The following is a 15,166-nucleotide window of genomic DNA, read 5'->3' on the forward strand; positions in this document are numbered from 1 at the left end:
ACTCATATATTCACATTTTCTACAGACTCTACAGAGAACCCATGTTCCCATAACCATAAATACATCGTTCCTTTGGGGCTTTACTGTTGTATCTTTGCTCAGTGTAAGTCTTAGCCTTTTAGAATCTTTAAAATACAAAGAAAAAGTGAATACATACTATCTATACTATATATACATAAGAAAGGGAGTATTACAGATTTGTATTTTTTCTTTTTTTTCAGTTTTTATTTAAATTCCAGTTAGTTAACATAATGGTATAATACTAGTTTCAGTAGTAGAATTTTGTGATTCATCACTTACATACAACACCCAGTGCTCATCACAAGTACCCTCCTTATTTCCCATCACCCATGTAACCCATCCCCCCACCTACCTCCCCTCCAGCAACCCTCAGTTTGTTCTCTATAATTAAGAGTCTGTTTTATGGCTTGCCTGTCTTTTTTTCTCTCCCCCGTTCATGTTTCATTTCTTAAATTCATCGATGAGTGAAATCATATGGTATTTTTTTTTCTCTGACTGACTTAGCGTAATACATTCTAGCTCTATCCCTGTTGTTGTAAATGGCAAGATTTCATTCTTTTGATGGCTGAGTAACATTCCATTATATATTTATACCACGACTTCTTTTGTGTTTCTTAAGCAGAATGCTTTTCCTTTGCTAGTATAATCATATGTTTGAAACTGTGTGATGAATATATGCCTCAATATTAAAATTAAATTCAAAAGTAAACTCAATGAGAGGATGTAATAAATGTAAATAATGATGAAAGTAATAGTATATATATATTCCAGTACCATTTTGTAAATTATATGACATTTTCATGCATGTAGATATTTGTATGCATTTGAATTCTACTACTTATTTATCTCATTTTTATATTGCTTCAAAGTGTTATTATCAAAACATTCTCCAGACATCATAAAGTAAAAAAAAAAAAAAGAAAGAAAGAAAGAAAAGAAAACTACTTAATTTCCAAATTACATGTGCAAACACAAACACATAGGTTGCAAGTAGTTTGGATCTCATGAAATTGAAGGTCATTTTTTTTTGTGTGTGTGTGGCCCTAAAGCTTAAAACTGAACCCACATGGATAACTAAACTGAGTCAAATGTGGTGAGGAAATACAGATGGGACCCTTCCCTCTGTGAGGCAGGCCGTAAAAGTGAAACCTCTTGTTCTATTGTCCCAGTGAAGTTAATTCTGCTAGGGCAGAATTGTGATTATCTAATTAGCTGAAAGCAAATATCCTAAGTAGGTAAAATTAGGAAAAAAAAAATGTCAGAGACATATATTCAGATCATTGAATATAGTCAGTTTTAGACAACATGGGGAACTCATAGGCTGCGACCTGCTTGCTTATAGAACTTTCACTTAATCATTATGCCCCTCAAAACACCCACCATAGTAAATTGATCACTAGTATATACACAATAAATACAAATAAAAGTTCATTCAAAAGTTACTGAGGTTGTTTTTCTCTTGGGTTTTCTTTCCTCATTCCATTCAAATGAGTGGAGTTTTGATATATGGAAATAGATTTTCTCACTGCTATGTGGAAGAAAAAAAGTGACTCTAATGCATTCTTAATTATGATTAATGCTACCTTTTTTTAATGGTCTTGATATTTGAGTACATTTAATTTTTTTTTTCTCTTAATTTCTGAGAAATACATAAGACAGTTGAAAGCAAAAGTTACAACATTGTCCTCTCAGGTTTATCACATATGTAGATGCAATATATTTGGCAAGTATAGGATTAAGTATTAGGAGGTAGGGAGGGTAGATGGACCTATAGAGTTGAAAGATTTCTGCATTTCATCTGAACTAGTAAAATATTAACTCTAAGTAAACTGCAACTTAAGTATATACTGTATCTGTAGAGTCTTCTCTCTCTCTCTCTCTCTCACACACACACACAAGCAAAATAGGTCTAGTTAAAAAATAAATTAAGTAGAATTTTTAAAAAATTCATACAACCCAGAGAAGGCAGGTTTTGAAGAACACAGGAAGAACATACTGAAGAGACAAACAAAACCCAAATAATATGATAGTAGACCTTAATGCAATTATATTCATATTAACATTAAGTTTTAAAATATTAAGCCCTCCAATTAAAATTATTAGAAAGGCTAAAAACACAAAACCCAACTATATGCTATCTATAAGTGATATATGTTAAATATAAAGTCACAGAGAAGTTGAAATTAAATGGATGGAAAATATACACCAAATAATAATAACAACAATAATAATAATAATAATTATAACAATCATGAGAAGGCTGGCATAGCTAAATAAGTCCTACTACATTTAAAATGGGGCATTTCTTAACTATAAAGTCAGTTATTCATGAGGACATAGTTACAGATGTTTTGTGCCTAATAACAGAGCTCCAAACGTATGGAATAAAACTGGTAAAATTAAAGGTAAAAATAGATTAAGATTTTATAGATGAAGATTTTAATACCCCTTTCTTATCAACTGATAGAAAAATTAGAGAAAAAAATCACCTAGCAGTTGTATAATCTACATTCACATAGATAAACCATATACTAGTCCTTTAAAAAAATCTTAAGACATTTAAAAGACTAAATCACACAGAATATATTCTCTGACCACAACTGAGAGATATTAAAACCAATAAAATAAGATTATCTGTGACTGCCCCAATATTTGACAATTAAGCCACATGTTTCTAAATGACCTAATGACTAAAGAAGAAATCAAAAGGGAAATTAGAAAATACTTTAAACAAAAACAAAAACAAAAAACAACAACAAAAACAAAAGCATCATTTGGATGTAGGTAAAGTGATGCTTAGAGGAAAACTCAAACCTTTAAATGCTTTTATTAGAAACAAGAAAGTCTAAAATTAATTATCTAAATTCTCCCTTAAGACTCTAGTTAAAGGATAGCAAAGTAACTCAGAACAAGTAAAAGGAATGAATTTATAAATATAAGAATAGAAATCAAGGGAATAAAAACAAGCAATAGAGAATATTACAAAGCCAAAAGATGGATGGTTCTTTGAAAAGATCAATAAAATTAATAAACTCCAAACTAACTAATGAAGACAAAAACAGGACATAAATTGTCAGCATCAGGAATGAAAGAGAGCTTATCATTTGAGATTTATAGATCTTTGTCGTTCAACATAATTTGCCCTAACTCTATGTAGCTACTTAAATTATAATTAATTAAAATGAAATAAAATTAAAAGTTCAATTTTTCTGTGATTCTAACCTCATTTCAAGTCCTCACTAATCACATATGGTCAGTGGCTACCATACTGGGCAGTGCAAAAGTAGAACATTTCCATCATCACAGAAAGCTTAATTAGACAATATTAACATTTGCCCATTGAAAGGAAAATAAGAGAATGCTACAAACATGTTTATATCAACAAATATGACAACTCAGGAGAAATGAAAAAATTCCATGCATAACACAATTTACCAAAACTGACACACGATGAAAGAAAATCTGAATTGCAGGGCGCCTGCGTGGCTCAGTTGGTTAAGTGACCAATTCCTGATTTCAGCTCAGATCATGATCTAAGGAACGTGAGATTGAGCCCCATCGGGCTCTGAGCTCAGCACAGTCTGCTTGCCCCTCTCCCTCTGCTTCTACCCCCACTCATGCTCTTTTTCACTCTCTCTCTCTCTCTCAAATAAATAAATAAATAAATAAATAAATAAATAAATAAATAAATAAATAAATAAAATATAAAGTCTTTAAGAAAAAGAAAATCTGAACTGTGATATATCTATTAGAGATGTTAAATTTGTTATTTCAAAACCTCCCACAAAGAAAACTCTAGGCCAAATTACTTGATTGTTTAATTTTATCAAGACAACACAATCTGACACAAACTCTTTCGGAAACAGAGAAGGAAACACATCTTAACTCATTTTGTGATCCTAATACCAAAACTTGGCAGAGACATTGAGAGAAAAATTACAGGCAAATTGTCCTTATGAACATAGATGTAAAAATCCTTCAATATGTAACAAGGATAACACATTTTAATAACAAAGAGTTTATCCTAAAATAACAAGGTTGTTTTAACATGTGAAAAATCACACAATATAGTTTGGTCTATTAACAAATTTTTTTTTTTTTTTTTAAGATTTTATTTATTTATTTGACAGAAAGACAGTGAGAGAGGGAACACAAGCAGGGGGAGTGGGAGAGGGAGAAGCAGGCTTCCTGCTGAGCAGGGAGCCTGATGCGGAGCTCAGTCCCAGGACTCTGGGATCATGACCTGAGCCAAAGGCAGACGCTTAACGACTGAGTCACCCAGGCGCCCCTATTAACAAGGTTTTTAAAAATGAAGGTTTCAAAGGTGTAGTAAAACAATTTGATAAAATTGAACTCATGATGATAAATATCTCAGCAAACTAGGAATATAACTTTCTCTTCCTATCACTAACATCACAACTATTCAAAACCACCTAATTAATCCCTGCACATTCTATATGCTCTTCCAATCTTTCTGTCACATTGCCACTGGACAAATCTTTCTAATGTATTGCTTTATTCAAGTTATTATAAAGATTTTTAGTGGTGCCTCTTTTCCTAAAGATCAGGTTATTATTGTTCACTAAAACCCAGTGCCTAATGGAGTTTATGGCTTCATTCATTCATTTATTCATTCAAACAATTGAGTCTCTAAGCCTTGATTAATCCATCTGTGTGTTAGTTCTTGCTTTTCTCTTGCACTGCTGGAGGAAGAAAAAGGAAGTCTACAATGTGAAATCATACAAAACAAAATCAAACAATTAGGGCCACTCTCTATTTTTATTTTCCAACCTTAAAGAAATACTTCAGTGTTTTCTGACTCAGCAATTATTTGTGTTCTCCAAAAAGGTTATTTCTAACCTCATTCTTCACAAATCCCCACCTGTGCCACCTTCTCCTTAATTGTCAGCATATGGCCTTGTCTACTCTGTCCAAGGAAAAAAAAAAAAGAGCCAAACCATGAAAGCTTCGATAATTTAACATTATCTAAACCAATAAAAATGGCTGCAATTATATCTATATTATTCGCTTTCTCTTCTGTGAGAAGAGGTGTCATTCCTTTCTTTTCTTTTTTTTTTTTTTTTAATGTGTCTTTCTTTGGCTATACTCTGTCATCTTTCTCATTTCCCCTGATCTGTCACGTCACCCTCCAAATCCTACAACGATTCCTTAATACTCTTAAAATAATTCCTAAACTCCTTAACATAGTTTACAAGCTTGTCTAGCTTTTTCTTCCCTTTTTCATAATCTATGTTTTTGTCAACCCAAACCTGATTATGCTGTGTTCTTTCTCACTTTTGAAACTTTTTCAGTTTCTGTTTCTCTTTATCGAGCTCTCCTTCCCCTGACTCTGCCCAGTAAATTTCTATGTAATATGTTGGTCTCAATTTAGATGTAATTTACTTCAGGAAATCTTCCATAATGCCATTTCTTTCCCGCGGAACCCTGTATTTTCCCTATCATAACACGTACCATTTGGTATTGTAATTACTTATTTAGTTGTCTTTATCCCTTGAGTCTGAAAATGCCATTAGTACAGATACCTTGTGGATAAAGTGGAATAAATGAGCACTGAATGGTTAAAGAAGCCAGCGTGATGCTTGGCATCTGGATAAGGAGATGAAAGGCAGAATCTCTGCTCTCAATGCCTGAACAGTCTAGTGAAGAAGACAGATAATTTAAACCAACAATGATAATATATTAAATACTATACTATGATATTTGGCCCCAGTTGCCTTTCAATTTTATTTCCAACCACTTGGAAATGAACCTATTAGCTATTTCTACTAATTATTTCTTGAACATATCTTATGCCTTTTTATTCCTATGTTTTGCTTATGATTTTGAATCTTTCCAGAAATTATAAATACTTCAACAATCATAAAATACCAAAGTGTTGACTCCTTCCTCTGAACTTCAATAGCATTTCTAGTACCACTGTCCACTTGATAATTATGTAATAAGGCTTGCTTAATTATTTATATATAGTTATATCCTCTTTCAGATTTAGAACTCTTAGAAGGCAGAGATATTATATAACTGAATGCATATATATATATATATATATATGACCCTCGAAAGACCCATCAGGGAACAGAAAAATATCTTGCTCATTGAAGTTTCATCGTAATTGATTTTCTAAAAATTTATGAGCTGTGCTATCACTCCTCTCTATTTTCATCCTATTGAATCCTATGGATTCATTATCTTTTCTCCAGATTTGCTTTGCAAAATATAGATCTCATTTGTCCTGAACAGTTGAAGACTAGTGTTTTATTTATAATATTGACTAGCTTTACATGTCCTAAGAATTGTGCAGGTAGTTTATACATATTCTGCCAGTTAATCTTTCCAATAATCCCATGAGACAGGTACAATGATAGCTCTATTCTTCCTCTGAAAAAAATATGGATCCAAATAGAAGTTCAGCTACTTTTAAAAGATTATTCAACTAATAAGTAGAAGTCCTAGGATAAGTCTCAACTCTGACTTCTAACTTCTTAACAACCGCCATATTCTAATAGTGGACAATGTGTGTGTGTGTGTGTGTGTGTATATATATATGTATGTATATGTGCATATATATATATATATCTTCTGATCCTTGCACATCATGACGATGAGCAAGTATCACTAGATAATTCCGTAGAGTCCAGAAAATTGTACAGGTGCTAGGATATACCTTTTTAAAAAGCCTACAAATGTAAAAAAGATATATTTTTCAGAAAAGCAATTATTATTTACAAGAGGCAGAACATCCTTGCTACTTTGTTAACCCTATCTTAATTTCTTTCCTGAAAAATATGTAGGTTAATATTCCTATGATCACAGATTAGAAACCTGAGAATTAGGTTAAGAGAACTCTTCAGCGTAGGTTATATAGCTAGTGAGCAGCATACTGTGGAAGTGAACCAATCTATTTGTCATCAAAGATTATGCTTTTACATACTATACAACACTACTTTGTTAACCCCTTGTTTCTGTGCTTCTCAGTTTGTTTAATATCTCTTTATTGTTGGGGTAGAGTGCAAAATAGGAATGTGCACAGAGTTCTGTTATCTAAATTTACTGGGTGTGTTCTAGAGAGCTGGTTTAACAGTATTCGGACTTTGTACTATATGTACTATATGTAAAAGCTGCCTGAGATACTATAATTTTATCAAATTTTAAAGACATTTTATAAAGAAAAATATCAACATATTTTTTTTTTATTAAGTATATGTGGTCAAGAGCATGCCTTCCTGGCATATCTATTTTATCTAGAATTAGTGAGTAGATTGTTTACATTGGACTCATTTTATATTTTTACCTATGTCTACCTTATAACTCTTAATTCAGAATTCTCAGATGCTTTTCCTGCAAAGTCTATATTCCAAAATGTAGACAGAATTAAGGGCCCAGGTGGGATACCTAAAATCATTACATTTTTGTCACATTCTTTCCTATGTAATAGGTAAAACTAATAAAAGGAGGTACTAGTGTAAGATAAGAGCCAGCTGCATTATTTCAACCCAACAATTGAATTCTATCAATCAAGGTTCCGTTTGCTGTCAGAAAAGAAAGCTAGAAGGTTCTGTATGGATGAAAATAGGCTTAGGGTAAATTAAAGTAAAAAGCTTGATCTATAAAAGAAATATACTTATAAAAATTTGGGAATATGAATTAGGAAAAGCAAACACCATTTGATAAGGCCTGTCTAGACATTGGTGCCTTGAATGTGAATATTGAATAATAAAATAGAAATGAATAACATTATGATACAATCAGGTAAATTCATGAAAATATAAATCAACAACAGGGAACAAAAATGCTATGGCACTATCATTTTAAGGGCTGAATACAAATATGGGCTGGATCTTTATTTGGCAAACTCTAATCAGCTGACCACTTCATAATGCCTACAGTGAAAATTACCATTCCTTTTCAGTCTAGTTTTATTGTGAATTTTGGAAACTACCTTCATCATCTTGTATTCTTAATAAAATTCACTTTTTTACTGTTACAAAGTATAACAGGCTCATTATAAAAATTTAGAAAATTTAGGAATGTACAAAAAGACAGTGCATTTTACCAGATAGCAGTTATTCTTAGTGAATCATTTTTAATATTTTGACTCTTGGGACTTTAAACAAGCTGATATCAAGCATTTTCTATTCCAAATGAAACTATAATGAAAAATTAGTTTTTTGTCCATGTACTCATTGTTTCTAGAAAGCTTTTTGTTTATTTGTTTATTTTTAACATAATATGTATATTTAACATAATATATGGCAGAGGGAAATATTAGTGACATTAAAAGGCCAGCCTATTCAAAACCACAAGGTGTGAGAAATTACTAATTTTCATGCCATTTAGTCTGTGTCTTCCACATTACATGAAACTAAGTAAATGGCCAAATTGAAGCTGGGAGGTCTGCACTCATTTCATCACAGCTTGTCCTCTTGGGACTATGTGGTCAATTTGGGGAAAGGCAACGTAATTCAGGGCCCACGCATGTATAGATCTTGGATTCACAATTTGAAAAAATGACAAGAGGTGTTAAAAGGTAACACTGATTCCCCATTTTTCTAAATTCTAAAATTGACCATAGTCATGGTTTTCTTTCATCTAAAAGGATTTATACATGCTTACTTGGGTTTTTGCTGCCAAACCCTGGAGGAGCCCACATCTACTCTAGTGGAAGAAATAGGGACACAGGATCTGTGAGCTTGCATCCACAAAGGAAAAGTGAATTGCCAATAGAAAGTATAACTTTCAATTCGTATAGTGTCTGGTTTGCTTTGAGACATTAACTTTATCTTCACCATTTTGTGTGTGTGTGTGTGTGTGTGTGTGAAAAACAATGTATTCTATTATCCTTCCCCTCCAAAAATCAAAGCTACTCAAAGCATGGTGCATGAATTATCAGCATGGGCCTCTCCTGGGAGCTTGTTAGAAATGCAGAATCTCAGGCATCATCCGAGATGTTCTGAATCATAACCCACACTACATTTTAACAAGTTCCCTAGATAATTTGCTCTATACTAAGTTTACCCTACCCTAATAAACCAGGTCTCAAATTGTATTGCCTTCTTGAGAAGATCCTCAGGGATATCCCTGATTGTGTCCAGTGCTCTTATAAATCCTCTTATAGCACTAAGCACTAGCATTATTTGATTGTTTCTCCAGTAGACTATCAGCTGAGGGCGAAACTTGCTTTTGATCATCATGGTGTACCTGGCACAGTGTATTATCAATAGTAGTTAATTAATAATTAAGTTTGCTTGACAATTAATAAAAAATGTCTATATTACTACCATGTATAGTTGATTCCAACTTAAAAAGTAGCTTCCAGTTCAAATTGTTATCATTGTTATTATTATAAACACCAACTCTTTTTTTGAATGGCTAATGAAAGAAAGCATTGTGCTGGAAGTTGATGTTATGCAAGAATATGATAAAATATCACCTTTGTGATTCAGGAGCTTACAATATGGTAGAGTTGTTAGAATTTTCACATGGAAAGACAAATTATAACTCATAGCTTATATGTATGAAGAGACCAAGGAATGAACAATATCTTCATTGAGAGAACTGATTTTTCTAGGCTCTAAAACAAGCAATGAAATATTTTAGAAATTTAGTTTTTAAAATAATTTTAATATATTTTTTATTTGAGTATAGTCATTAATTGCAGATACACAACATAGTGATTCAGCAACTCTAAACATTATGCTGTGATCACCGCAAGTGCACCTACTGTCTGTCACCATATAATGCTATTATAATATTATTAAGTATATTCCCTATGCTGTGCCTTTTATGCCCCTGACTTATTCATTTCACAACTGGAAGCCAGTATCTCCCACTCCCCTTCACCCATTTTGCCCATTTCCCTATTCCCCTCCTCTCTGGCAACTCTCAGGTTGCTCTCTGTATTTGTAGATCTGATTCTGATTTTGTTTTATTCATTTATTTTTTCAATTTCACATGAGTGAAATCATATGGTATTTGTCTTTCTCAGCCAGATTTATTTTACTTAATGTAATACCCTCTAGGTCCATTCATATTGTCACAAATGGCAAGATCTTATCCTTTTTATGGCTGCATAATATTCCATTTTGTTTACCTATTCATCCACTGAAAGACATTTTGGTTGTTTCCAAGGTTTTGGCCACTATAAATAATGCTGCTATGAATGTTTATGTACAAGTTATGTACAAGTTTTTTGGTGTTCTACTCATCTTGGGTATATATATATATATTTATTCCTATATATATGTATATATATAGGAGTAAAATTGCTGGAACATATGGCAACTTGAGTGTAATTTTTTGAGGAAATGCCAAAATGGTTTCCAAAATGGCTGGATCATTTACATTCCCACCAGGAATGTAATGATGGTTCGTTCCCATTTCCCTATATTCTTCCCAACAGTTGTTACTGTCTATTGTTATGGTTATAACCATCCTTATAAGAAGTCTTTTCATTGTGTTTTGATTTGTATAGGCCTGATGAATACAAATGAATATCTATTTATGTATTTATTGGTCATTTGTGTAGCTTCTTTGGAGAAGTGTGGATTCATATCCTTTCCCTGTTTTTATATTGGGTTATTTCTGTTGGTTATTTGAGTTATTTATATTGGGTTATTCAATTTATTATTGAATTATAAAAGTTATTTATAAAATTATAAAAATTATGTGTTATTTATCTCAATACAAATCTCTTACTGGGTTTTATTTGTAATTGTTTCTCCCACTGTGTGGGTCATCTTTTCACTTTCTTAATGGTGTTCTTTGAAGCATACATTTTTTTTTTTTTTTTTTTTACATTGAGCACAGTTTATCTGTTTTTTTTTCCTTTGTCACTTGTGCTTTTGATGCTATATCTAGCAAGGCTTTAAAGATTTACTCCTATGTTTTCTTCTAAGAATTTTATCATTTAAGCTTTTACATTTAGACCTATAATCCATTTTAAGCAAATTTTTGTATGAGGTATAAGGCAGGAATCCAACTTCATTTTTTTTTTTTCTTGTTGCACATGAATTTCCAGCTAGCTTAGAGACATTTACAGAAGAAAAACAAAACAAAAACAAAGAAAGAAAAAATAACTGTACTTTCCCCATTGAATTTTTTGGAAACTTATTAAAAATCTATTGTTAAAGTGAGTGCTGTGAATTGTAAGACTGATGCATCACAGACCTGTACCTCTGAAACAAATAATACATTATATGTTAAAAAAAAAAAGATAGTAGGAAGGGAAAAATGAAGAGGGGGAAATCGGAAGGGGAGACGAACCATGAGAGGCTATGGACTCTGAGAAACAAACTGAGGGTTCTAGAGGGGAGGGGGGTGGGGGGATGGGTTAGCCTGGTGATGGGTATTAAAGAGGGCATGTACTGAATGGAGCACTTGGTATTGTATGCAAACAATTAATCACGGAACACTACATCAAAAACTAATAATGTAATGTATGGTAATTAACATAACATAATAAAATAAAATTAAAAAAATCTATTGAACATAGCTGTGAGAGTTAAATAAACTCTCAGTTCTGTTCCATTGACCTACATGTCTAATTTCATGCCAGTACCACACTCTCTTGATTATTACAGCTTTGTAGTAAGTTTTGAAATGGGAAAGTGTGAGTTCTCCAACTTTGTCTTCCATTTTGAGGTATTTTTTCCTTGCTAATCTGGGTTTCTTGCTTTTCCATATGAATTTTAGATCATTTTGTCAATTTATGCGGAAAAGGCAAGTTAGATTTTCCTAGGGATTTCTTTGAATCTGTAGATCAATTTGGAAAGTATTGTCATCTTAACATTATTAAGTCTCCTAATCCATAAACGTGGAATTCCTTTCCTTTGGTTAAATATTCTTTAATTCAGATCAATGATATTTTGTATTTTTTAGTGTATAAATCTTACACTTCTTTTGTTAAATGAATTCCTAAGCATTTTATTCTGTTTGGTGCTATTTGCTAATTGTTCTTAATTTCACTTTTCACTTTCAGACTGGTCATTCATACTATATGTTTCTATATATATGATATTCTATATAGAATATATTTCTATATATAGAATACATATATATATAAATCTCTCTATATATAGTTCTCTCTCTCTCTCTCTCTCTATATATATATGTATAAAACCATTCTTCTGATTGCATGATCTATTGTCATGTTAACCAAATATTCTATTAGCTCAAATGTATTATGAAGCCCTCCTACTAAATTTTTTTTATTTTGGCTATTTTTATGTTCAAATCAGGATTTTCCATTTGATTTATTGTAATTTTCTTTTTAATAAGGTACTGTCAGGGGGCACCTGGGTGGCTCAGTTGTTAAAGCGTCTGTCTTTGGCTCAAGTCATGATCCTAGAGTCCTGGGATCGAGCCCCGCATCGGGCTCCCTGCTTGGCGGGGAGCCTGCTTTTCCCTCTCCCACTCCCCCTGCTTGTGTTCCATCTCTCTCTGTGTCTCTCTCTGTGAAATAAATAAGTAAAATCTTAAAAAAAATAAAAGAAATGTATAATAAGGTACTGTCAGGGCTGCCTTTACTTTTTTTTTCTTTTCTTTTTTCTTTTTTTTTTACTTTTTTTACTGTGGTAACATATACTGGACATCAAATTTACTATTTTAACCATATTTTAGTCTTCAATTCAGTGGCATTAAGTACATTCACATTGTTGTGCAACAATCACTACCACCCATATCCCGAATTTTTCAACTCTCCAAACTTGAAATTCCATACAAATTTAACAGTAAATCACCATCCCTTCCCCCAGCCCCTGGCAAGCATCATCCTACTTTGTCTCTATGAATTTGACTACTCTAGGTACCTCATCTAAGTGGAATCATACAATATTACTCTTTTTGTGACCTGTTTATTACACTGAGCATTATATCTTTGAGGTTTATCCATATTGGAACATGTGCCAGAATTTCCTTCCTTTTTAAAGCTGAATAATATTCCATTTTATGTATATATCACATTTTTTTATCCATTCATCATCATGTAATGGTGATGTACATTTAGTTTGCTTTTATCTTCTGGTTATTTTGAAAGATACTACCATACACATGGGTGTACAAATAAATGTTCAAATCCCTGTTTCCAGTTATTTCGGGTATATATCCAGGAATAGAATTGCAGGATTATATGGTAATTCTATGTTTAACGTTCTAAGGAACCACCATACTGTTTTCCATAAGTGACTGTACCATTTTACATTCCTACCAGTAATACACAAGGTTCTAATTTCTCCACATCCTTGATAACACTTGTTATTTTCTGTTAGCTTGTTTTTTTAAAAGATTTTTTTTGTTTATTTGAGAGAGAGCAAGAGAGAGAGAGAGCACACGCAAGGGGAGGAGCAGAGGGAGAGGAAGAAGCAGACTCCCCGCTGAGCACAGAGCCCAACGCAAGGCTCGATCCCAGGACCCTAAGATCATGACCCAAGCCTAAGTCAGACATTTAATAGACTAAGCCACCCGGGTGCTCCTGTTAGCTTATTTTTTTTAATAACAGCCATTTAATGGGTGTGAAGGGTATCTCATTGGGTTTTGGTTTGCGTTTCTCTGATGATTAGTTATTGTCAACATCTTTTCATGTGACTATTGGCCATTTATTTATTTTCTTTGGAGAAATGTCTTTTCAAGTTCTTTACCCATTTTTTAATTGGAGTGTTTGATTTCTGTTGTTGAGCTGTAGAAGTCTTTATAAATTATGGATATTAATCCCTTATCAGGTATATAATTTTAAAGTCTATTTCTATGTATTTTCTCCCATTCCATAGGTTGCCTTTTCACACTGATAGTCTCTTTCGATGTACAAAAGTTTTTAATTTTGATGAAGTCCATTCATCTGTTTTTCCTTTTGACACCTGCGCTATCGCTATCATATTCTCTTCTTTAAGCTTTTGTTTTGTTTAGTTCTTTTAACATATTTACAATAGTTGCTTTGAAATCTTTGTCTGCTTACTTTCACATCTGGGCCCTCTGAAAGGCAATTTCTTTTACTTGTTTTTTTTGTTGTTGTTTTTTGTTTTTTCTCCTTGTGTAGGGGTCACAGGTCCCTGTTTCTTTGCATGTCTCATAATATTTTGGTTGAAAACTGGGAATTTTAGATAATATATTTTAACATCTCAGGAGACTATTCTTCTCTGTCCCTAACTGTAGTGATTGGTGGGGTGTGTTTGTTTTGCATGTTTCATATTTTATTATTACCTTGACTGACTATTTCAGTGAAGCTTATTTCCCACACAGTGTACAGTCTCTGATGTCGCCCCACATAGGGTATAGACCTGGTCATGTGCACAGTCACCCTGGGATGACAGTGGCTTTCTAAGGGCACTCTTTGATCGTCTATTTACCAGACCTATTAAGCTGTGTGCCTCAGTTGGTATCATCAGCAGTTTGCATGCACTAATTTTATTGTTTTGAAAAAAGGCATTTTGGCATAAATCTCTCCACAGTTTTACTCAATAAAATTTTGTCCATTTTTCAGAAGTAGACTTTGAACTTTGTTCCAACTCTAGAAAAGTTCTTCTTCTTAGCCATCCTTTTTCCCCAGTTTTAGCTGACCTGTGTTTTAGTTTGCTGTTCCAATGGAGCCATCATCTTTATCTTAATTAATTACCACCAAAATCTCCATTGTTTTTGACACCACCTTTAGGCTTGAACTTCCCAGTGCACTGTTCCAAATAAAACCAGTCCCCTTGGGAAGAATAACACAGCTCTTTGTTCTTCAAGCCTGCCATTCATCCTGGGCAGAATCACTGCATCGCTCTGGAGCTGAAGATGGGAACATTGCGCCACTTTTCTCAGTTACAGCTCTGCTTTACTAGTGGCTTTCTAGGTGTGGGTGTGGTTGCCTTTGATTTTCTGGGTTTGGGACCTCTGCCTTGTGAGTGATCTGGATGAAAGCAGTTGTAGCCCGGAATTCTTCATCTGTTCACCTTTTGAGTGTGTTACTCCCTTTTTTAATACTCTACCTATTGTTCTCCAGGTAAGAATTAGTCTAATTCAATCTCTTCAGAGAATAAACCTCCAGTGTTCTGCTGCAAGGGTGAGGAAGTTTAGCTTTTCCTTTCAGCCAATCCTGTTTACGTCCCCACCCTATCTTATTTCCACTCCCACTCCTTTTGGGGCTATGAAGTGC

The 15,166-nt window shown here is 33.2% G+C and overlaps 1 protein-coding gene across 1 annotated transcript in view; it reads left to right on the forward strand.

Annotated features, from left to right (window-relative positions):
* LRP1B (LDL receptor related protein 1B) overlaps positions 1–15,166 on the forward strand; it is a 1,834,834-nt gene that overhangs the window by 835,308 nt on the left and 984,360 nt on the right. The gene's annotated exons all lie outside the window — the stretch shown is intronic.

Source organism: Mirounga leonina, unplaced genomic scaffold, assembly GCF_011800145.1.
Source record: "Mirounga leonina isolate KUSES-001 unplaced genomic scaffold, KU_Mleo_1.0 Mir_151, whole genome shotgun sequence".
Taxonomy (NCBI): Eukaryota; Metazoa; Chordata; class Mammalia; order Carnivora; family Phocidae; genus Mirounga; species Mirounga leonina.